At 37.7% G+C, this 23173-nt stretch overlaps 1 protein-coding gene across 15 annotated transcripts in view; it reads left to right on the top strand.

Moving 5' to 3' along the window:
* The window catches only part of SOX5 (SRY-box transcription factor 5), a 951808-nt gene that overhangs the window by 299731 nt on the left and 628904 nt on the right, over positions 1 to 23173 (top strand). For all 15 annotated transcript variants that reach the window (XM_070494048.1, XM_070494061.1, XM_070494052.1 and 12 more), the window contains one exon: positions 15159 to 15225. The gene's annotated coding sequence lies outside the window, so the exon portion shown is untranslated. The remainder of the gene's footprint in view (positions 1 to 15158; positions 15226 to 23173) is intronic.

Raw genomic sequence — 23173 nt, 5'->3', positions numbered from 1 at the left:
AAGTCTTTAAAGTTTGCGCTGCATTTCATCTTCTCTGTGGGAGTTTTAGGACGTATCCCGTGTTTGATCCCCACCGCGCAACTTTGCTTCTAGTTAATTAACAGATCCCCCATTACACACTCTCATCTAGAAACACACGGGAGGCCTATTGGGAGGTAATTCAAGGCCAATCTGAGTGATGGCAGGAATTAGAGAAATCAGTCGTTTTAGGGCTAATGTTCAGGAAATAAAGATGTCCCATTTTAGAGATCTCATTTGAAATTTTTGATTATTTTTCTTTTCTATTAAAAACAAAACAAAGCAAGGGAATTATTTTGTCCATATAACTTTACCGTGACTATTCAGGACAGTTTGAACTTAGAGCTCTTTATAACTGCCTGGAAGAAAAAAAAAAGGAATAAAAGAAAGACAGACAATATTATGAGATGTAGCAATGCTAACAAGAATTTTGTCTCCCTGTTATTGTGAGCAGTCTCTTTCCTGCCCAGCCTATTAGCCAGGTCACGACTGTCCACAGCCATTTTTTCAGGGCACATGAGGCAGAATAGCTGGCAGGAACATCTCGGTGGTGGCTCATTTTACAGTCAAGCCTCCATCATACTTTGTTCTTACATTGTTGCTTCTGTTCCAAGCGTATTGAAGTGGTTTACAAATAATAAATAATAACCTCAGTATTAGGATCCCAGCCCCTTCTAGCCTCTTTCCAGATGAACGTTGCAAAATGAAGCAAACTTGCCCAAAGTTAGAAGTTGACAAGTGAGTGTAAGAACAGAGCCCTCGTGTTTCAGTGACTGCTGTCCCAGGTCACAGGGAGCCCAGGTTTTGATGGCATTTGATAAGGGAATGCCTTGTTCAATTTCTTACCCTTCTACAGTTCCCCCAGCCCTATGAGCAATGACCCCTTTTATCTAATGAATCAGGAGCTACTCCTGCCTTGCAATTCTCAGTTCGACACTTGGCAATGAGAATCAAACCGGGGCTATTTAGTGCAGCAGTAAATGGCCCGCCACATTAGCCCCCTGGCATGCTAAGCTATTAGGTTGTTTTACTGTTGTTAAAGTTACATTTGTTAGGTGGAGTTGCTGCCCTTCTACACAAACTCAGCAGTGCCTGAGACTGGTGGAGGCAGCACATGTACAAAACGTGTGCCATCCAGGACCCAAACGGTCAGACAGTGTGGCTGCGCTGCAGACAGGAGCATTCTTCTGTCTGAAAAAGCAGGGGCATGGATTATTATGATTAAAAAAAAAAAGGAGACCACTGAACAATCATGGTTTTTGCACTTTGCTGTGACTAAACTAATTACATGGGCTCGATTAACCATTAATTTATAGCAGTTCTTAAGTGAACCACTAATTGTCATAGTGCCATAGAGAAGGAAGGCCAGGGGTGAGAGGCACTAAATAAGTTGGTGTGGCACGCCACAGACCCGCAGCCAGTGCTGCAACACCCACTGGAGCTGAGCAGAATCCTGAGGAATGGGGAGATTAACATGGAAATGAAGCAGAAATATTCAGAGTGCTTCAATGGTGGATGTGTGTGTGTGTGTGTGTGTGTGTGTGTGTGTGTGAGAAAGAGAGAGAGAGAGAGAGAGAGAGAATATTTCTGCAAAGAAAGGAAAATGCCAGTACTATATAGCTCCATGCAGGCAGCTTGCAGAGTTGAGTTGGCATTTGGTAACTTGGTAGCGGCTGCCAGTGTGTGTGTGGTGGGAGAAGAGGGAATAGACAACAAGAAAAACACATAGAGTTTAAAAAAAGATGTAAAATGATTCACTTCATGCCATATGGACAAAAATGTTGTCACAAAAATAAGGCCAAAAAATAGTGCCAGGTTAGACTTTTAGTTCAAAAACATATGTATAATCATCCCCATGAACATGAATTTTAATTAGTATTTTGATAGAGAGAAACCAGATATTTTTTTAACCTGCTCTGTTCTTGTTTTCTGTTCCTCTCCCAGTTTTAGCCTCCATTAAACATTCATATACTGTATGTTTTGTGTCTGTATGAGGAAAATGCCTTATCCCTGGATTGGTGGGAATGCAAACATCTTGGTTTTCTGTGGCATGCAAAATATCTTCCCAGTGGAGCTCACAAGCAGAAGCTTATCACTGGGAAATCTAGAGCTCTCTCTGAGCTCTGGGCACACCAGGAAGGAAGGAGGCCATATGCCTTTTCCCTTTGTCAATGGAGGCATCTGCATCCATTTGCTTACCCAGATCTACTCTTCACACCCATCCACATCTCATCTCTCTGGGATGCCTTTTAAAAGCGAAATAAATTTAGTATATATTGCATATTACTATGTGACAGGGCAGTTTTAGAGAAAAATTGATACGATTGTGACTACAGAAACTTTTAAAAATGGAACATGTCACTTAGTGCTAAATAAACTTAAATGCTCTCATTTTACTTATTAGTTACACTCCACCTACTTCTCAAAAGGATTTGAGACGACTATACTCGTCAGAAGATGCTGTGCTGAATCATCTTCCCTTAGCAAAGCTCTTTCCCACCTTAAATGAGGTGCTTCGATTAATGCCCTGCATGTGATAATAAGCTGATGATATAACAAAATGCTTATATTAGCAATGATTTGGCTGCTTAGGGGGCTATCCACACTCTAGGGGTTTTTCTTCTCCCTAAAGGAATAGAGAGGAATCAGATATTTGAATTGAAAATGATACAAGTGAATAAAAACCCAGGTATTAAAAATCAACCAAATCTTGGTACAAAAGCATTAACCTATTTTCGTATTCTTTATTAGAATCCCTCAGTTTTCCTCTGAGCTTTAGCTGTATTTCAGCCTACTCCGAGGGCAAAGATAAAATCAACAATAGTCTTAGGAAAGGTAAATTTTATCGCCCTCTTGGGGTCTCTCAGTGATTTATCAGACTTTCTGTGTGTGTGTGTGTGAGGAAGGTTGGCCCTGAGCTAACATCTGTTGCCAATCTTCCTCCTTTTGCTTGAGGAAGATGGTCCCTAAGCTAACTTCTGTGCTAATCTTCCTCTATTTTGTATATGGGATGCCACCACAGCATGGCTTGATGAGCCATGTGTAGGTCTGTACCCCGGATCCGAACCTACAAACCCTGGGACGCCAAAGCAGAGCACGCAAACTTAACCACTACACCACCAGGCCAGCCCCTAAGACTTGTTTATTTTTTGGCAAACACTAACATAACCATTCCTTTTTTCTCTCCTCCTTCCTTTCTTCCCTGAGGAGCCTCTGGTCCCTTCAGTGAAGGTGGGATGCCACGTAGACCCTTGTTGAGTACACCCTCCAGATGCTGGCAGTTTTCTCTGGCCTTGTGTGACCTCTACTCTTTCCTCAAGGCCATTAGCCATCATTCCTGTAATGGTTACAACAACAGAAGAGAATATGTTATTGAACACACAGTGACCTCAAGCCACAAACAGAGATCCATGTCCAGCCATTACATTAGGACTGCAGCAAAGATGGTCTTGGCATTATCTGTAGACTGCCTTATTTTTGGAAGAGTGGAAAAAGCTACTGCTAAACACACTTGCCTGTCTTCAGAACTCCAACGCAGGCTTGTATTTTCTGGAAACTGTTCCCAAGCCTTTGTTGCAGACTTCTATTTGATCCAGTAGATTCATTCATTCATTCATTGAATCACTATTTTCAAGCCCCTAATATGAGTTCCAAATTTAAGGAAAGTTAAGGTTTGTTTCTTGCTACAAAGATGTTTGCACATAGGAGAACATTTTTCTGGCTCTTAGGCTTTTAGAACTTTTAGTGGGTTTAGATTAGTTTAGGGTCTCCAAAAAAAGTTGTGAAATGAAGAAAAATTTAGAAAGTTCTAAAATGCATTTTCTCTCCCTTAATTTCAACCAAGACTATTTTGTAATTGCCTTACCCACAGAGCCCTATATTTAAGACTAGGAATAAATCTGAGCTCTAGGGAAAGCATCAAAGGTAATTCAGGCTTCCCGGTTCTACTTCTCTCCCATATCAGAAATGTGGGGGGCCGGCCCCGTGGCCCAGTGGTTAGGTTCGCAGGCTCCACTTCAGCAGCCCAGGAATTCACCGGTTCAGATCCTGGGCACGAACATGGCACTGCTCATCAAGCCATGCTGAGGTGGCGTCCCACATAGCACAACCAGAAGGACCTACGACTAGAATATACAACTGTGTACTGGGAGGCTTTGGGGAGAAGAAGAAGAAGAGAAAAAAAAGAAGACTGGCAACAGATGTTAGCTCAGGTGCCAGTCTATTAAAAAAAAAAAAAAAGAACCACCACTTTAAAGAAAAAAAAAGAAATGTGGAGGCAGCTGATACAGCTCAAATAGATTAAGGCAACCTCCTTACCTACCAGTGGTTTTCCGAGAATCATAGGAGGATTTTTAACCATACTCATGCAGGTTGTTACTCGTAACATTATTTGCAATTGCAAACTATTGGAAATAAACTAAATCCCCGTCCATAAAAGACTTGTTGAATAAATTAAAGTATACCTGTACAGTGAAGTATCATGTAGTTATAAAAAATAATGAGGAAGATCTCTATGCACTAATATGGAGACATTTCCAGGATACATTGTTGGGTGAAAATTTTTAAAAACTTCAGAGAATATAGACAGTATGCTATCTTTTGCATTAAATGAAAGAAGGGCAAATAAGTACATATATTTGCTTATTTATGCAAAAGATATACGTGAAGGATAAGCCAGAATTAATGAAAATAATTACATGTGATGTGTGGGTGGGAATGAATAGAAGAGATAGGGCTGGAAATAAGTCTCCTCAGGGATACCTTTATATGTAGTTTGGCTTTTGGACCATGCAAATATCGTATGTATTAAAAATAAAATTTAATCAAGGGGGGAAAATATTTGTGATGTTAGATACTAACGTTAACATTGATGGAAAGCTAAATGGTCATCATTGCTGATGGTACTTCAAAATACTCTAGTAAGAACAAAGAGGAAGTGAGGGGGAAGCATTAAGAGATTGATACCTACTGAATTGTATATATTACTGGTACTTTCCCATTAAATTTAATTCTTAAATTTTGTTTTTTTAAATTTCTACAACTAATCAGAGTCCCCTCTCCCTTTTGCCTTTTGACAAGAGAGTAGAATAAATGAAGCTATTAATAGTTTTCTCTACTTTTGTAATAATTTGAGTCAATAATGTGATTTCATATCGTGTATTCTGGGGAGGGGCGGGGTACAGATTCAGTGCATATTCTTTGTCAGTTTCTAAGTCATTATAATTAATAAAAGCATACCGTATTATAGGAACTATTGCTTGCTTCCTGAACCATATTGTTTTTCTCTAATTTTTATTTACTGCACAACAATGCCAATAATGCACCATTTTCTAGTAATACATAACCTGCTCTCTGAAAGTGTGACATGCTTTTGAAGTTAACCCTTTTGGAGGGAAGAAAGTAGAAGCTATTAAAATTGTTGTAAGAAAATGAAATATGGCTATGAGAAGAAAGAAAGAAAAAAAGGTCTGATGATTGTTGATTTATTCAACTATGGGTTTTGCAATGGCCCAAAGTACTAAAGAAAGTTTTAAACTTATTCCTAGCTTCTGCCCTGGATGATTGCGATTCAGTGTGTTCCTATAGCTCTTTGAAAAAACAAAGATATGAAGATGTGTATCATTAAAAAATTGATTTGTATTGGCCTTACTTTAGGTAATGGGAATTTTTTTTTTTAATTTTTGGCAAACAAAAACCACAAAATGATTTAGGTGATGGGTAAGATATAGCTACACATCCATCCTCTTGATTTTTGATCCTGATGTTGCCATTACCTGAAGGAAGTAAAGGCAGAAGGATCATGAGTGTGTACTCATGAGGTTCACTTTCTTTATCTGCGTAGAATTTGTATGCAATTTAACAAAAATTTAATGGCACCTACTGTGTGTCTAACATTTGAGTAGTTCCTTTTACCCAATGACATTCTAATTAAATAGGCAAAATATCATAGAATTTCACACTGTGCAAGCAGTCTGAGAATTAAATGCACTGAGTAGATACTCAGCTAGAAGGGGTTGAGAGTGATGTATAGAGTTAGTGCCCTGTGTATTTCTAAGGAGAATGAAAGGAATTTACTCAGCCTAAATAGCCTCGGTTAGGACAAAGTTTTAGCTATGAGATAAGTCAATGATCACAATATTAAAGAAAATTGTGCCATTCCACATCCCAGTGCTTTTCATCATGCAGTGACATAGTGGAAAAAATAATGAAGTGGAAACGTCAGTTCCTCATATCAAAAGCTATGAAATATAAGTGCTCCCAGCCAAAGAAGGCAAGATCTGGATTTTTTTTTAAAAAATGTGGATATATAGAATAAATATGCAACCCGCCTGATAATGTTGGCTGATGAAATGAAATTCACCAACTGTAATTCTGGCACTGAGAGACACACATAGTGCCTGCATACACGCGCACACACGCACACGCACAGACCCTCAGCATATCCTTAATCATTTGCTATCTTATTTACATTTCATTTGCTAGAGTAAATTCTATCATTTGAACTTTTAAAAAATATATTTCAATATTACTTAGGGGAAAATAGGAAATAATGTGATTGGCTTTCAAATAGCTTATAACTGTTCAAATACTCTCAAGATAAATTATATTAAAAAAAAAAAAAGAAACCCTGTTTCAGCTTCCAAAACATTCTAAATGGAGACTTAGCTCTAAGTAATGAAAATTGCTTTAGTTGTGCAGAGTGGCATTAAAAGCCTTGTCCACTAATTGAGTGAAGCGGTGCTGCTCAAGCAGCCTTGTCCCCTCATTAGATGATTTTGCGGGCACTGTTTGGCATCCTGCATTGCGGGGCTCAATCTAACAGTACTGCTGGTTCAAATTAATGGTAATTCATTATGACACACTATGTCCTTCCAGGGAAACAACAATGTGAAGCCTGTGGGACATCTGTCTGCCACGGGTACTTCTTGATCACATTCCTTCCCACTTTAGTTCAAGCAACCACTTTTGCATGAACCTTCTAACTTTTTTAGCTTACTGGTCATTGGAGATGCAACTTGACTGAAGAATTGCATCCATTTCTTTTCCACTCATGTTATTGAGAGAAAGAGGGTGTCTAGCAATCCCAAGTCAGTCTGGAAAATGATGCCATGTTCTAAAGGAAGCAAACTGCATTCATGTGTATGTATGTGTGCCAGGACTTCTTTTGGAATGCAAATACCTCACCTGATCTACTCTTAGGGAATAATAATAGAAAATATTGAAAAAGAATGTTCAGATGTGTGATATACATCCAAAGAGAATGAAAGTTTTCTGACTATATGAGTTTGACTATTCGATACATTAGGGGGTAAACTTCACGTTTCTATGATGAGCGTTGCTGTTCAGAATTGTGCTTTTCTACTCCTATGAGCAGGCAGACTGTTATCACTGGGGAAAAGGTTTCAGCAGTGATGCAATTGGATACTTCCTCCTCCTAGCAACTCTAAATTGTGTGTTTGTATCAATCAGTTCATTGTGTCGACTCGGATAATTTGTTCTGTCCATGGAAGAATGACTCAACTTTACTCATAAAGGGTGTCTAAATAATGTCTGGATGCAGATTTTCCACTGAAATCCTTAAATCATGCCGGCATGCCCATGAGTATAGAAAAGGTTGCGTATATTGACCAGTTGACTCCACAGTGTTGGAAGTGGTTGTGCTTAGTCAGTACGAGCTACAGGACAGTGGTAGCACCCACTGTGTTCCCAAGGCTGAGCCTAATCTCACTGTAGGACATCTACTCTGAGCAATCTGGGCCTGGTGGGATTTTAACAGCATTAAAAGCCTGCCTACCCACACCCAATTTATTGTCTGAAATTCCACAGTTAGATTCATTCCTTTGGGTTCTATTAAAAAAACTTTTTGTGACATAATCCAATTGCTTAGAATAGCTAATAGATTACGTTTAGTTATCAGTAATCATTTATTCATTTATCTAATGTTGATTTCTGTTAACCGTATCCCTTCATGAAATGTACTTTAACAAATTCTATCACTTCTGACTAGTGCCAATTGCCTCATTTCTCAAAATTATTGGATAAAATATGGATGTATCAGTTTTTACATAGTAGTTCTGAACATGTCTCAACTGAATGCCTTTTTTCTTCACCAAATCTGTCCCATTCACATTTAGTCTTCACAATGTCAGGGACTAGCAACTCCGTCCTTCTATTTTTCTCACTTCAAACACCTGGGAGTCCTCCTTGACTCCTAGCTTTCACTCACACCTACATCCAATCCACTGGCAAATCCTATCTGCTAAAAATACATATTCTGAATTCATCACTGCCATTCCGGCTCAAGATAGCGTAAACTATTGCCTGGAATATTGGAATGGACTCTACTTTCATACTTTTCAGTCTATTCTTAACATACCTCTGGAAATAAATGGGGGCATTTTTGGTTATCAAAAGGCTTGGGGATTTCTCCTGGCATTTGGTGGGCATAGTTTATGGATGCTAGATAGCCTGCCATGTGCTTGTTGGTCGGGACAAAAAGGAGTTGCCCAATAGCAACTCCATTAAGAAATACTGAGCCCACTAAAAACCTAAGTCACAGCATATCCCACTTCTGCTCAAACTCCTCCAATGGCTCCTGATTTTTCTGAGAACAAAAGCCAGTATTCTTATAGTATCCTACAAGGCCTTACGTAATTGTCCTTGTTCCTCCCTCACTTATCTGATCCCACTTCCTATTACTCTCTCCACTCACTGCCTACAGGCACTCTGAAAATAGTCATGCCACCATGCTATTCCCTCTGCCTGAAAAATTTTTTCCCCAATATATACATGTCTCACTCCCTCACCTCACTTGAATGTCCTCTTTTTCAGTTACCCTTCTTAAAATTGCAGGTTCTTCTCTCAGACTCTTATCTACATGCTGTTTGTCTCCAAAATATTTATCACCATCTAACACATGATGTTATATTCTTGTCTTTCTTCACTCACCACACTGTAAGCTGCGTGAGAGATTTTTATCTGTTTTGTTCCCTGTTATTGGTGAGAACAATCTCTGGCATATAATAGATCCTGAATGAGCAGTTTTTGAATGAATGAATTTAAACACATAACAACCTTAGGCTTTATGTTGCATTAAAGAAATGGAGATTTAAAAGCTGAGTGGCTAGTAGATTTGTCACACATAGCTAGTAAAGAGAAGAATTTGTGCATGTTCTCATGAATACATTTTTTCATTCATCCACCAGGTATTTATTAAACTCCAATTTCAATCGGGTACTGTTACTGTTCTAGATGCTAGAGGTAGAGCAATGAACAAAATAGGCAAGGTCATAAACTAGTCTTAGAGATGGTAACACTACGCAGGAAATAAAAAGAAGAAGGGGTAGTGACAGGTGGCAGGGGAGGCCTCCAATTCTTGTCTTTTTCCCACTGTAATCTGACTATCTCATTTCCATATTAGTAACAATTACTTTATTTGATATGTTAGGAAACAGTTGAAAAGAAAACAGGAAATTGATACATAGGTATATTTGGAAGAGGTCTGTGTGGTATATTGGAGAGAAAATGGATTTTGAAGTCAGGCAATCTTGGGTTCAAGTCCCAGCCCTGCCACTTGCTGACCATGTGACCGTGGGCAGCTAAGTTCAAATTGGTATCCTCCTTTGTTGAGTAAGAATGCACACTTCACAGGGTGGTTTTGAAGTAAAGAGCTGCTGTAGATAAGTTGTCTAACACTTAATAAAATAAGTCAATAAATGGTTTTTTGAAAAAGGACTTTTGGCTCCTACACAGGAAATGGACCTGGATGGGGTGCCCCAGTGGGTGTCGGTGTGCTGGGGAGGAAGACCTGGTTATTATGAGGGCACTAGGTGCCAACTCAGAACCTTTGCAAAACCCTTTTTTCCACTCACTTAAATAGCAATATGCAATTTGTATGACAGTTTTGTTATTCTACTTAATAACCTTTTTATTATTATGAAAGCTATATAATTTATTGGAAAAATACTTAGAAAATAGAGATTAGCAAAAGAAGAAAGTAAGAAATTCTTAATTCTAAACATTGTAATATTTTGGCATTTATCCTTCGAGTCATTTTTGTATCAAGTGTATGTGTATTTCTTGGTTATATAAACTAAAATCCTTTCGTTATTAACCAAAATTAGTATTTTAGACCACTTGGACTCCTTCCTTTTTTATATTATCAAGAATGTTTAGATGAATATATCTGTGCCTAAACTTTGTTTTCAGAATTGTTTCCTCAGGATATATTCTCAGAAATGAAACTACACATGATCACATGTAAGGTTGCTGGTATACATGATTGAAATATTTTTTCAAAAGATTTGAGGTACTTTCAACTTTGACTAGCCAGATATGAAAAGCCTCATTTTATCATACCTTTCCAGTATATGGTATTATAATAAAAACTTGTGCTAATATGACATAACCCATAATTGGATACTTCCACGTGTATACTAACCTACCACATGTAGGTCTCATGGAATGAGAGGTTGCCCAATATCCCTTGGAGAGTTAGGAAAGACTTCACTGAGAAGGTGTAATAATTGTGTTGACTCTTAAGGGAAGAGTAGGCAGACAAGAATGGCAGAACATGCTCAACTTGTCTCATGTGGAGGTTTTGAGACTGGAGCAATGAGAACAGCTAAAGAAGTATCACTATAGTCAAGGTAAGAGCAGAAAAAGAGAATAGAGGAGGGCAATAGCTATGGCAATGGAGAGAAAGGGACAGATTTAAGAGATGGGATGGGCACTATTCAATGACCAATTAGATATGGAGGAAGAGGGAAAGGAGTTTCCCTCCAGGCTTAGCCTAAGGACTTTTTATTTGAAGAGTTCTGTATTTCTATAAATCACCCATTTTTTTTTAACATCATCTGAGTTCAGTTAAATTAGAAAACCTGAATTACAGCAAACAAAGGTTGTCCTTATTTACGTAGTAGATATAGGTAGGCAACTATTGTTTTGTCTTCCAGCATTCTTTACCACTCCTCTTCTTCTAGAGAGAGCTTCCCCCTTCACCCCCTACACACATACACATCCTTTCCTTTGGGAGAACTGCTTCTTCATTCTCTGCCCACTACAAAGGCACATGATATAGTCCTGGCGAGTCATAGAACTTCACTCTGCTGGCCATTGTGAGTGATACAAAGAAAGAGCCCTAGTTTTCTCAATATGCATACAAAAATCTTCCCTTATGACATTTCACCTTCCCGTTGAATGGTAATTTACATTTAATTAAAATGCCTGTACATATTCTTGCTATGGTATGAAATTGTAATGAAAGTGATAAGGTGATCTAATATTGATTAACTACAGTTTGCCAGGCACTCTTGCACTTGACATGCATTAACTCATTTAATTCTGCTAAGGCAGAATTAAGGCATGCATTATTATAATTCCCATTTAACAGATGAGGAAAAGGAAGAAGCAACACATTAAGTAACTTTTCAGTGGTCACACATAAATGCTAGAGCTTGGATAGACAAAAATTAACAAATTCTCAATAGAGGAAATCTGGCATTTTTACTCCTCCTCGTAAGGAACAGTACCAGCAAGTAAACATCTCTTCCATAAGGTTACACTTTACTTACAGTTACTCACAATTTCCTGGGATCAAACTAAGATTATCGATCTTCTATTTTTTAATTTGATAGTTATTTAATTAGCTTAGTAATCAACTGTGTTAATGCCTTATCTGTTTGGTGCTGATGATACTATGTTATGTATATCTGTTATGGATCATCTCACTTCATATTTTATCACTGGAAAGTTCTACTGTGCATGTATATAGGGGTGGAATTTCTGGTTTGCCAGATATTTAGGAATTGCCAAACTATTTTCCAAAGCACCTACAGCATTTCACATCTCACCAGCAATGTATGAGCTGAGCGTTCTAATTTCTCTACACCCTCACCAATACTTGTTATTATCTATCCTTTTTTAGAATAGCCATCTTAGTAGATGTGAAGGGGTATATCATTATGGCTTTGATTTGCATTTCCCAAATGTTGTTGAGCGTCTTTCATGTGCTAATTGGCCATTTATGTATCTTCTCTGGTGAAAGAATTCAGATTCTTTGCCCGTTTTTTAATTACTTTGTTCGCGTTTTTATTGTAGAGTTATAAGAGTTCTTTATATATTCTGGATACAAATCCCTTATCAGATGTATGATTTGTAAATATTTTCTTCCATTTTATAGGTTTTCTTTTCATTTTCTTCATGGTATACTTTGAAGCACAAGGTTTTGTATTTTGGTGTAGTCCAATTTATTTTTTTCTTTTGTCACTTGTCTTATCTGGTGGTGTTTTATCTGAGAAAATATTGCCAAACTCAAGATTATGAATATTTATACTTTCTTCTAAGAGTTTTATAGTTCTAGCTCTTACACTTAGGTATGTGATCCATTCTGAGTTAATATTTTGTATGATATTGAGGTAGGGATCTAATTCCATCCTTTTGCATGTGGATATTTGATTGTACCAGAACCATTTTTTGAAAAGACTATTGTGTTCCAATTCTAATTCTCTGACATTGATTGTGTGTCCTACCATTCAAGTCAATCTGACAACTATCTGGAGTTGGCATCAGATCTCACAAGTTAAATGATAAGGTCCCCAACAATACTGCCCTTCCTCCAAAATCCAGCTTCAAGTGTGGTCTCCAGGCTATGGGCACTTCTGCCTGGCTTAACTGGCTATAAGTTTGTGAGTTCTCACAACACTCCTTCAGGTTCAGTAGTTCTGTAGTAGGTTCTAGTAGTTTCACTAGGACAACTCACAGGACTCATGAAAGTGCTATATTTATGATTCAGGGATTCAAATGAACAGCTGGATGAAGGGGTACATAGGACAAGTCTGGAAGGGTCTTGAGTGCAGGAATTTCTGTCTTTGTGGATCAGGGTGTGCCACCCTTCTGGTCCATCAATATGTTCACCAACCAGGAAGCTCTCTGAGCCTTGTTGTTTAGAGTTTTTATTGAGGTTTTGTTACATAGGCATGATTGAGTAAATCATTGACCACGTGATTGAACATAGTCTCTAGCTCCTTCTCTCTCCCCAAAGGTCAGGGGTCAGTGGGAGGGGGAGGCTTCTGAAAGTTCCAGCCCTCGAATCACCTAGTTGCATTTTTCTGACAACCTTTCCCAACCTGATGCTCTCTAGGAGGCTCTGTCATGAGTCATCTCATATCATAACAAAGGCACACTTATCACTCAGGTAATTCCAAGGGTTTTTTGAAGCTCTGTGCCAGGAACCAGGGACAAAGACTAGATCTATTTATTTATTTATTTACTTTTGGTGAGGAAGATTGGCCCTGAGCTAACCTCTGTGCCAGTCTTCCTCTGTTTTGTATATGGGACGCCACCACAACATGGCTTGTTGAGCAGTATGTAGGTCCTCACCTGGGATCTGAACCTCTGAACCCCATGCCGCCAAAGTGGAGCTCACAAACTTAACCACCACTCCTTGGGGCCGGCCCCTATTTATTTTTTGTCATACCACAACTTTTCTTTCCCCTATTGAATTGTCTTGTCAAGTGTGTGTAGGTTTTTTGTAGACACTCTTTATTAGGTTGAGGAAGTTCTTTTCTATTGCTAGTTTGTTGAGTGTTTTTGTCGTGAAAGGGTGTTGGATTTTGTCACCTGTTTTTCAGCATTTGTTGAGATGACTGTATGCTTTTGTCTTTTATTTTATTAGTATGATATATTATGTTCTTTGATATTTAGATGTTAAACCATCTTTGCATTCCTAGGATAAATACCACTTGATCTTGTTGTATAATTTCCTTTACTATTTTGTATCGTTTAAAAAAATTTAGGTACTCCAGAAATCACCCAAAATTATTGAGGCTTTTAAAAATTAAAAGTGTAATATAAACTACTAATCAAAAGTTATACAAGTACCCTGGTCCTAGATCACTTCTAAATCTCTGGCCCTAGTATGTTAGACCAATATCCCAGAAGTGGAATTCTATTATCCAGAAAGTATCATTTTGAAGTCTTATTTAAAATACTGACCACATAATCTGGCTGATAATACAGATAATTCTATCACTCGAGAGCAGAAAATCTATACAATTTATATTTACACAATTTTAATAAGCATGTTGCGAGATCACAAAAATCATTAATAAGTGTTTAAACATCTTGAAACCATAGAACTTAATCATTTTGGGAACAAAAGCTTAAAAAATTGAGAATAGCTGATGCACTTCCCCTTATAAAAATTATTCTACATCCATAAATAAATAATACAATCATGATAAAATATTTGTATGTATTGAAAATTTTTTGGATGTTTGGATTCATGACTAGCCCGTAAAACCATTTTACAGATCAGGAAAACAAGCCTTCAAGAGTGTAGATAAATTTCCAAAGACGTATAGTTCTTCTGTGAGGGGACCAATGGTGAAACCCTGGTCTTTATGTCACTGGAGTCTGGCTCTGATAAAGTGACTGAGTATAAATACAGTGTTTCGGTTTTTATTTTGCTGGTTTTGTTGTTTTTAACCTAGAAATTATCCAGTGTTTATAAACCTTCTATTCTTATACAACTTATCCTAGTACAACCTAATACTTTGCTTTGATACTTCCTAGTCTGTACTTAATATATTGTCATGCCCAATAGCATGTTTTCCATAGAGTACTGTAGCTGTAAGTAATGTTGCATTATAAGTATAGTTTAAGTTAACCATTATGGACTATAAAGATGGTTAAAACTGTTTCTCTCAATAAAACTAGGCCGAGGTGACCATAGGCTACATACATACACATGCTTACATGACTGAATTAATAATATAAAGATCGTTTAAACTGATTCAATTGATGCAGCTCCAAAATAGCTGACTCACATTTTTACATCTCAACTGTCCTTATTATATCTTGACTATCATTTATAAAAGTTTGTCTTTCAATTGTTCATTCATTATTCATTCATCAACCATTAGCTGGCACAGTCCTATGAGTCTGACATTGTTGTGTGGCTATGAATCTTGTCTAGAAAAAATTTATTACAATGAAATTACTTAATATTCCTTCCATAGTTTCATAGTAGGAATTTTGGAACTTCAACTCTCTTTATCAAGTTTAATTTTTTTCACCTGAGTATTTTGGAAATACTTTGACTTCTTATTAATACTCTTCTTTCCTTTTTTTTTTTTCAGCATTGCAAGAAATAGATAATATCAAGGACATCAGGAGTGGGAGAGAGTGGACTGGGAGACTCAGCAGGTCAGGACACTTACATTATCTTTGCTGATCATTCTTTTGCCATCAATTCTAGAGTTCTCAAAATCTCTTGCCATGTGTTTATTTCTTGTATGTGCTTACTTGGTATGTTCTCAGTTTTGCAAATCATGACTAACATCTTTATATAAAAGGTCCAGCATTTGGGTATTCTCTTTTTAGGATCTTAATGTGTCAAATCCTAACCACTAGCTCACCAGAGAGCATCTCTTCTTAGGATTTGAAGGTGAAAAAATAATTTGAAGAAATTTTCAGGAATAGAAGGAAATTTCTTACCTAATAAGATATATAGGTACCCTGATTTCTATTCATCTTTATGTTGTATAAACTGTTTTGAAATGAAGATTTCTTATAACTTTTCCAGAATCAAAACCTTAAAACATATAAAATGTTATTAATTATGTCATTGTAGTGGGGAACACTTGGGTCATGAAAGTCAAGTTTTCTTTCATCTCTGTTATAGTCTCTGGGCTCAGGTATGCCTCTAAATGCTCTTGACAACCTTCAGAGTCAATCTGTTTGCTAACGCTAATTTTAACTACTGAATGTTGACTACCACGTGTAAGACAATTTCTGTGTAAATAGGAAGATTTCAACAGTCAAAGGGTCTACTATGAGCATTTGTAAGCCATTGTGGAAGGTGTAGTGTTAGTCACACTCCTTGGTAAACTGGAGCCATGCTGGCCTTTGGAGGCCCCATTGCCCTGAGTGTCACCATGAGTGACTGATGGCTTTGTATTCATCTCCTGCCTCAGAGAATTCTCCAAGTTGTCATAAATAGTGATGACAACTTTCACTACTATTGCTTGGTTATTTATGGAAGCTTGAGGATCCTCTCCCTCTCTGTTACTCCTCCAGTGTTACCATTTCTGCAACTCTCCTGGAGTTTGAGTTAGCTCCTCCAGGTCTCCTACGGAGCAACTACCAGTGGGTTTTTCAGTTTTCATCTCACAGAGAGATAAGTGCCTTTGTCCTTCAGTCTGATCACATCTCTTGAAGTCAAATGGCTTATTCAGAAAGGAGCTAAGCTTAAAGGTCTTCTGCCAGGATGCTTCAGGGGTTTAGTTATTTCTTAGCATTAGCATTAGGGCCTAGACAGATTATTATTGTTATGTGTCTTGAGAGAACACTACCCTCCGGCTTAAAGGAAAGATAATTTCAAGTGTGTCTTGATGCAATGCATATACTCAAATCTCTGCTCTTGGCTAAATTAGGTGAGTGTCCTATAAAAAGCTGTATTTATAATGATATGCCCAAGTAATTGGGTTTGTAAGTATGTCTGCACTGATTCTTGCAGGGTTGAGAACCACTTTGGCGTGAATCTTTCATAAAGAGTTTTCTTGTAGTAAGCATCCCCAAATTTTCAGTTTACAAATATCATTGAACTAAGCATTGAAAAGAAATAAATTGAAGCCAAAAGTGGTGGGTTTTCTTGGCAACCAGCCATTATGTAAATATTGACCTTAAACTGAATACAGTTGTTGTTTGAGTTTTGCATGTTTGGAAGCAAAAACCAAGAAGAAAGAGACAAACATCTCAGAGAATCCCTATCGTCTTGAGAGATAGAAAAAGCCCTCAATCCAGTCCACCAATTTTACAAACCGAAATGGCCTCCCAGTATTACATGAAATACTAGTAACAGAGGTAAATCTTGACATGATGCAGGCCTACTGCATTATGCTGCCTTGAAAGTTATGGAATACAAACAATTCTGCGCATAGCATTGTGTACAGACGTAAAAAATGGCATCATCATTTGCCATCTTCACCAATTTATAATTTGATAAAGATTATAATTGATACTATTTCACTTTACATTGTACTGATATTTGAAGAAATCAAGAACTTTAAGATTTTTCTTTTTGCTGTTGTTTCTCTGGAGAAGTTCCCTATTCAGCTGGATGAAATGAAAAGAGGATCATTCGTTCATTCATTTGTTCATTCATGCAACAGAAGTTCCTACCCTCCTGGAGCTTTCATTCTAGTGATGGAAGACATCAAGTGAAGATTTTAATATATATGTTAATGGGATAAGTACTAAGAATAAAATAAAGCAGAGTAAGTGAAGAATGATGGAAAACTTTCTGATACTGTGTCTAGGGAAGGACTTTCTGATAAGGAGAGAATGGAGCATAGACCTGAATGGAGTGAGAGAAGGAACCCTTTAGATATATAGATGAAGAGAGTTCTAGTCAGTGGGAAGGACAAGTATAAGGAGTGTGCTTGCTGTGTTGAAGGAGTGTCACGAAGGGCAGTGTGGCAGGAAGAGATTAAGGAGTGGAGAGTAAGAGAAGAAGATGGAGAGGGTGATGTGATGTCTATCATATGAAGCCTGGTAGACCGAAGCAGGACCTTGACTATTGTCCTGAGTGAGATGGGAATCATTAAAGAGATTTTAGCCAATAAGGGCATCATATGGTTCACGTATTTTAAGGATCGCCTGAACTTATAGGTTGTGCAAAGCATTTTTAACATTTCTCTTTATCCACAGACTATAAGTTATGAATGAAAATAGACTTAAATTAACAATGATCAGGGCAACATTATCTACTCAGTGTATTGACTAATGATTGTGTTCAAGAAGCTGATGTTAAATAGCACAGCTATTTTCTTTTCCATGTCCTTAATTTGCAGAATTCTTTTGAATTTGAATCGTGTTCTTTGGCTTTGTATAACAACTTATTGTTTTATAATAGGGACATTAATGACAATGACATGTATAATTTTCAAAAATTGTGTGTGTCCATTTAGTTTCTTTGCATAGCTGAATTTCCCTTTTGTTTGTCATTTATAATTTCACCCGAAACTACATAGCCTTGTAGAAGTCCACAAACAAATTGTGAATTTTATCTTCTATTTGTGAGGGAAGATGTTTGAAAATTGTTATGGTTTTATTATAATTATCACATGATCCATATGACTATTTGTTAGGAGGAAATGTGGAGTAGTTAAAAAAACCAATTTAATAGGAATTAGAGGGCGTGAATTCTGGAATGAGTTGGATGACTTGGGGTCTTTAAGCTGTATTTACCTGCCAAATGACCAAGACTGCTTCTCCCATAAGGAGAAGCACACTGGTGGTGTTATCTCTGCAATTTTTTTACATGTGTTAAGCCAGTGTGCATATAGTAGGTGGTATGTAGTATGTAGTATAGTAGATGGTAAATAATTATTGGTTGAATAAGAGCCACCTACATTAGAAGTGACCATTTTTAATATAAATGAGAAAATGAGGGCTATTATTTCATGTAAATAACAGAGGAAAAGGTCCCTATTTATTTTCAGAAAAGTTACCAGGTTAGAGAAGCTATTATTGATACCTGAAAGGAAAGGTTCTTTCTAAAATTATCATGTGAAAGAATCAAAGGGACTGTTAACAAAGGAATTTTGGAAGCCGGGATGCCTTCTATTAGCAGTCATGTGGCAACAGTTTCCAATTGCCTAATAACTGTTTACTAAAAATTTTTAAGACTTTTAAATCAAGACATTAAAAAACTATTTTAAAACTCTAACTAGGTATCTAAGCCAGATTTCCACTTTTTGGCTATTGGAATATTCATGCAACAAATATATGTTTATTCTTTTGTAAGCAAATATATAAAAATATGTGTTTATGAATATTTAATATGATTTTCCTGAAAATGCTTCTTTATTCTAAATTCTTTTCTTTTTAGTCTTAAGAGTAAGAATCAGTTTTATGACTAAATGGAAAAATAAGGAAGTTATTCTTTGACATTACTTTTGAAGGATAGAGCACGCCTACCTCAACTTCTCATACACATTTAAAATTGTTCTTGAATCTGGGGTGACTCACATCCTTTTCCGCCACAGATGGTGGAGGAGAATTCTCCTTCACCTGGAGAGGCCAGTCCTTCCACCCATGCTTAAACCTCACTGCCTCTGGAAGTTCTAGAAACTTTGATTCTTCACTCCAGCATCTTCAGTTTCTTTCCTGGAACCTTTAATGTTTAAACATGCTCGAGTTTCCCCATCTTAAAATAAATAAATAAATAAAAACTTTCCTTTGATCCTGCCTCCAGCTACCACTCCCTATATATACATATTTCCCGAAGGTCTTAACTTACTGTCTCCACCATCTTTCTTCCCTCTCACTCCTCAATTCTCTCCCACTTCTATCATGCCAAGTCTTGCTAAGGTCGTCAGTTACCTCCATCACACTAAACCTTAATGGTATTTTTTAGACATTATCTTATTTGGCCCTTGAGTTCATTCAACTGCATGGTTGACTCCCCATCCACCACCCCACTCTTTCTTTTTGAAAGACTTTCCTCCCTTTTCTTTTTTGCTGGCAGTGAATCTGTCTTATTCTCTACTATAGCCCTGAGATACCTTTCTAAGTGCTTTGCTCTTAGAATAAATTTGATTTTTAGATCCAAACCCAAATATTAGAATGTGAGATACAATGTCGTAAAGGCTACATTAGAGCTACAAGGTGGCGTTCTATAAGGGTTCATAGAAAACAGAAAGAAAGTTTCTCTTTTTAAACAAGACATGCATGTGATTTTCCTAGCAGAGCTGTTGGAGGCTGGGAGGACTGATGAGTATGTATATAAGGTCCTGGTGTCTTAAGTGTCTCTTTGGACTTAGGTAAGTTTTGATGCAGCACAAGGTAGACAAAAGGGAAATAATGAGTGTAAAGTCTTGTTGGGCTCTTTGCAACATCAAAAGACTTTACAATTCGAAGTCTGTAAAGAGGACTTTGAATCTTATGCTAGTGATTTGACTTAATTTTTTTTTTTCCTTTTTCTCCCCAAAGCCCCCCAGTACATAGTTGTATATTCTTCGTTGTGGGTCCTTCTAGTTGTGGCATGTGGGACTCTGCCTCAGCGTGGTTTGATGAGCAGTGTCATGTCCACGCCCAGGATTGGAACCAACGAAACACTGGGCCGCCTGCAGCGGAGCGCGAGAACTTAACCACTCGGCCACGAGGCCAGCCCCCAACTTAATCTTTTTGTTTGTTTAAGGAACATGGGTGGTGATTGGGTCTGTGCCTTGGATTAATTAATTAATATGGTGGTAGTATGAGGGTGATTGAAAGGGGAGAGGCTACAAGGGAAAGATAGAACACCAATGCAATCATCAAGCAGGAGATCAAGAAAATCGGGACCAATGTGGTAACACCTGGGGACAGATGGGGTAGAAGCAGGAATTCAAAGAAGGAATCAATAGGGCTTGACTTCCTAGAGCCATAGGGATGAATTTCAACCTTGAGTAACTGAAATAAAGGCCACAAAACTCATGGATATAGGAAATCAGAAGAAAAAATAGTTGTTTGTTTTGATTTATTTACTTATGATTTTTATTGGTGGGGAACATGAATTGTTTTCAGAGTCTTTGCATCTGAGATGCCAGTGTTGATGTGTTGAAGAAGTATTCCATGCAGAGATTGTGCAACCTAGCAGGAGAGTTGAGGATGAAGCTGTCTGAACTTAAATTTGATAGCAAAAGTTGCCTCTTTGGTGCAAGCAGAGCAATCCAGGCTGAGGGAATACCCTGAAAGACCAAGAGTCTAAATGCCACGTGGGATTTTGAAGGAGACCAAATAGAATAGTCAAAATAAAAGAAATTCTGAAGTCTGAATTATGGTTCTGCTGCTTGAAAAGCTGTGTGGTCTTGAAGCAGACTTTGGTTTATTTATTCACTTGTTTATTTTTAATCTCTGTGCAGGTCCTGCCTGAGTGGTCTGCAAATAGTAAACACTAAATGCAGGCTTTCTTGGCTCGCTAGAATATAATCGTTTTTGGATTTTGGAATTTTTTTTCAAGTATTGAAAATCATTTAGGTGTTCATTCATTTGTTCTTTCATTTCATACATTTATTCATTTATTCATATATTCTTACTAAGTCTTAACCTGTGTCAGGCACTCTTTCAGTTATGCTGCCTGACTTGGTCTCCATCCCATTTTGGGCTAGAATTTTCATTGGTTCAACTTGGCATATTATTCTCAGTTAGTTGTAGGAAGAAGACTGATTGATTTAGATCTTGTCCATCTATGGGATCATGCCTTCCACATCTCAGACTAAGTGTCCTCTTCCTCACGTTGGTTGGAGTAGCTATAAAAGGAAATGGTGGAGAGTGTTGCTTTTACTTTTACAGTAACAGGAAATATCTTCATTATGCTGATTCCCTTTAGATGCTTGTAGTAAGATATTTAACTCACGAATGATTTAAATCATCCTCTTTAACAGTCGTTAAACACGCTGATGTTATAGAGATCTGACAAATACAACTATTACCATGTGACTACTGAGAAGTTTTTGGACGGAAGTGCCAGTTAGAAGAGGGGAGCCCTACCCCCGAATGCTGAATGAGTGCTTGCCTGGGGTGTTCCCAGGAACAGGAGCTGACACAGGTGTTCAGCACAGTTGCTTCCTGCTTCCCATCAAGAAGGATGGGGGGCTCTTAGCGCTGCTGGTTTGTGGCACTCAGCGTATTTGGCAAGCAGTCAGTCCTGGCTGTGGATTTCCCTGGGGAAAATAAAAGCCACAGGGAAGTCATCAGTGTGACCTTCTGCTGGGTAGTTGGCACACAGTTGCACCACAGGAAGGCTTTCAGTTGTCATTTGCTGAACGGGTAGATATCAGGTGCTGATGGAGGCTCCCCATTCAAGGTGGGAAGCGGAGAAGAAAAAAAAAATCCTGAGCAGAAGCTTACCAAATAATTCCCAGTCATGAAGCTTAACACCAGCTGATCTGCTGATAAAAGGGACCTTTTTGGGGGGTGAGGGGGTGAGGAGGAAGTTTCTTGGGTTCTGTAAGCACAATTATAAGCTTTCCTATTTAAGTCTGACCCATCATATTGAAATGCTGTCACTAGTATCATTAGCAAGTAAAGTGTTGATAACATAGTCAAATGCACAGCAGAGTTCTGGCTCTTAAGTGTCTGGACAAACTCCCAATATTAGGAATAGAAGTCAAACTGCCATCACTTTTCCTGTGCTAACAGACGCCCTGCCATTAGCAGTCTGAAGGCAATTTTAATAAAATACATAACCCTGCTGTGTTGGTCTTAAAAGATAAATAAGCAACGCAGAAAAGAAGCTTTTGTTTAAAAGTAATTATTTAAACTATGCATTACAGGTAATTTTCTTTTACCAGTAAGGCAAATGCTATCAGAATTTCAATCATGATATGGTGGCACTTATCTGAATAATGTGATATTGTCATTTCCAAGAGTTAAAGCATCACTTTTTTTTCACTTATATCCAGAATGAGGGCAAATTGGATCCAGGTATCATGTGCATGTGTTTTACAGTTTATATTATATTTTTTTGGGTGAACAGTGTTGTATTCTTAACAGATTTATGGAAATGTAACAAGCTGGTGATAGAGTTCTGGGAACTGCAGGTTGACTTCCAAACACAGATTAGAACAGGAGGGCAAAGAGCATCTTTTTCTTTTTCTTTTGCTGTCAGAAGGGAAATCACATTTCAGTCTTTTAAAAACTCTTTTAATAGGATGCTTGTACATAAACCACAGTCACAAGGGTGTAATAAATGTGTGCAAGTATCAGAGGAGCCAAAGCTTTGTTTGCCAAAAAGTAAAAATCTCAGAAAGCTTTTTAAGAGTTTATTTGGAAACCATTAAAAGCAGCACCTTTCCTTTCCTTCTTAATAGTGACACACTGGCCTGAAATCATTCATACAGTATTAGCTCTGGCCTTGCAGTCGGCAGAGTAAGAAATTGCCTGCGTCAATATGATATCGGGGCATCAGGAAGGCTTCTACTTCTAATTGCCATCCAGGGGGAGGTAAAGCAGCTTGTGCTTTGGAATGAGGCAGACCTCAGTTCAAATCCTGCTCAAATCCTGACTCCTTTTTTCATGATGTATCACTTTAAGCAAGTTTTGCGTCTTCTCCAAGTCTTTGTTTTATCATATGTAACATAGGGATAATAATAAAGCCAATCTTGTA

This window comes from Equus asinus, chromosome 22, assembly GCF_041296235.1.
Source record: "Equus asinus isolate D_3611 breed Donkey chromosome 22, EquAss-T2T_v2, whole genome shotgun sequence".
Lineage (NCBI taxonomy): Eukaryota > Metazoa > Chordata > Mammalia > Perissodactyla > Equidae > Equus > Equus asinus.
This window is presented reverse-complemented; position numbering and strand designations above follow the sequence as displayed.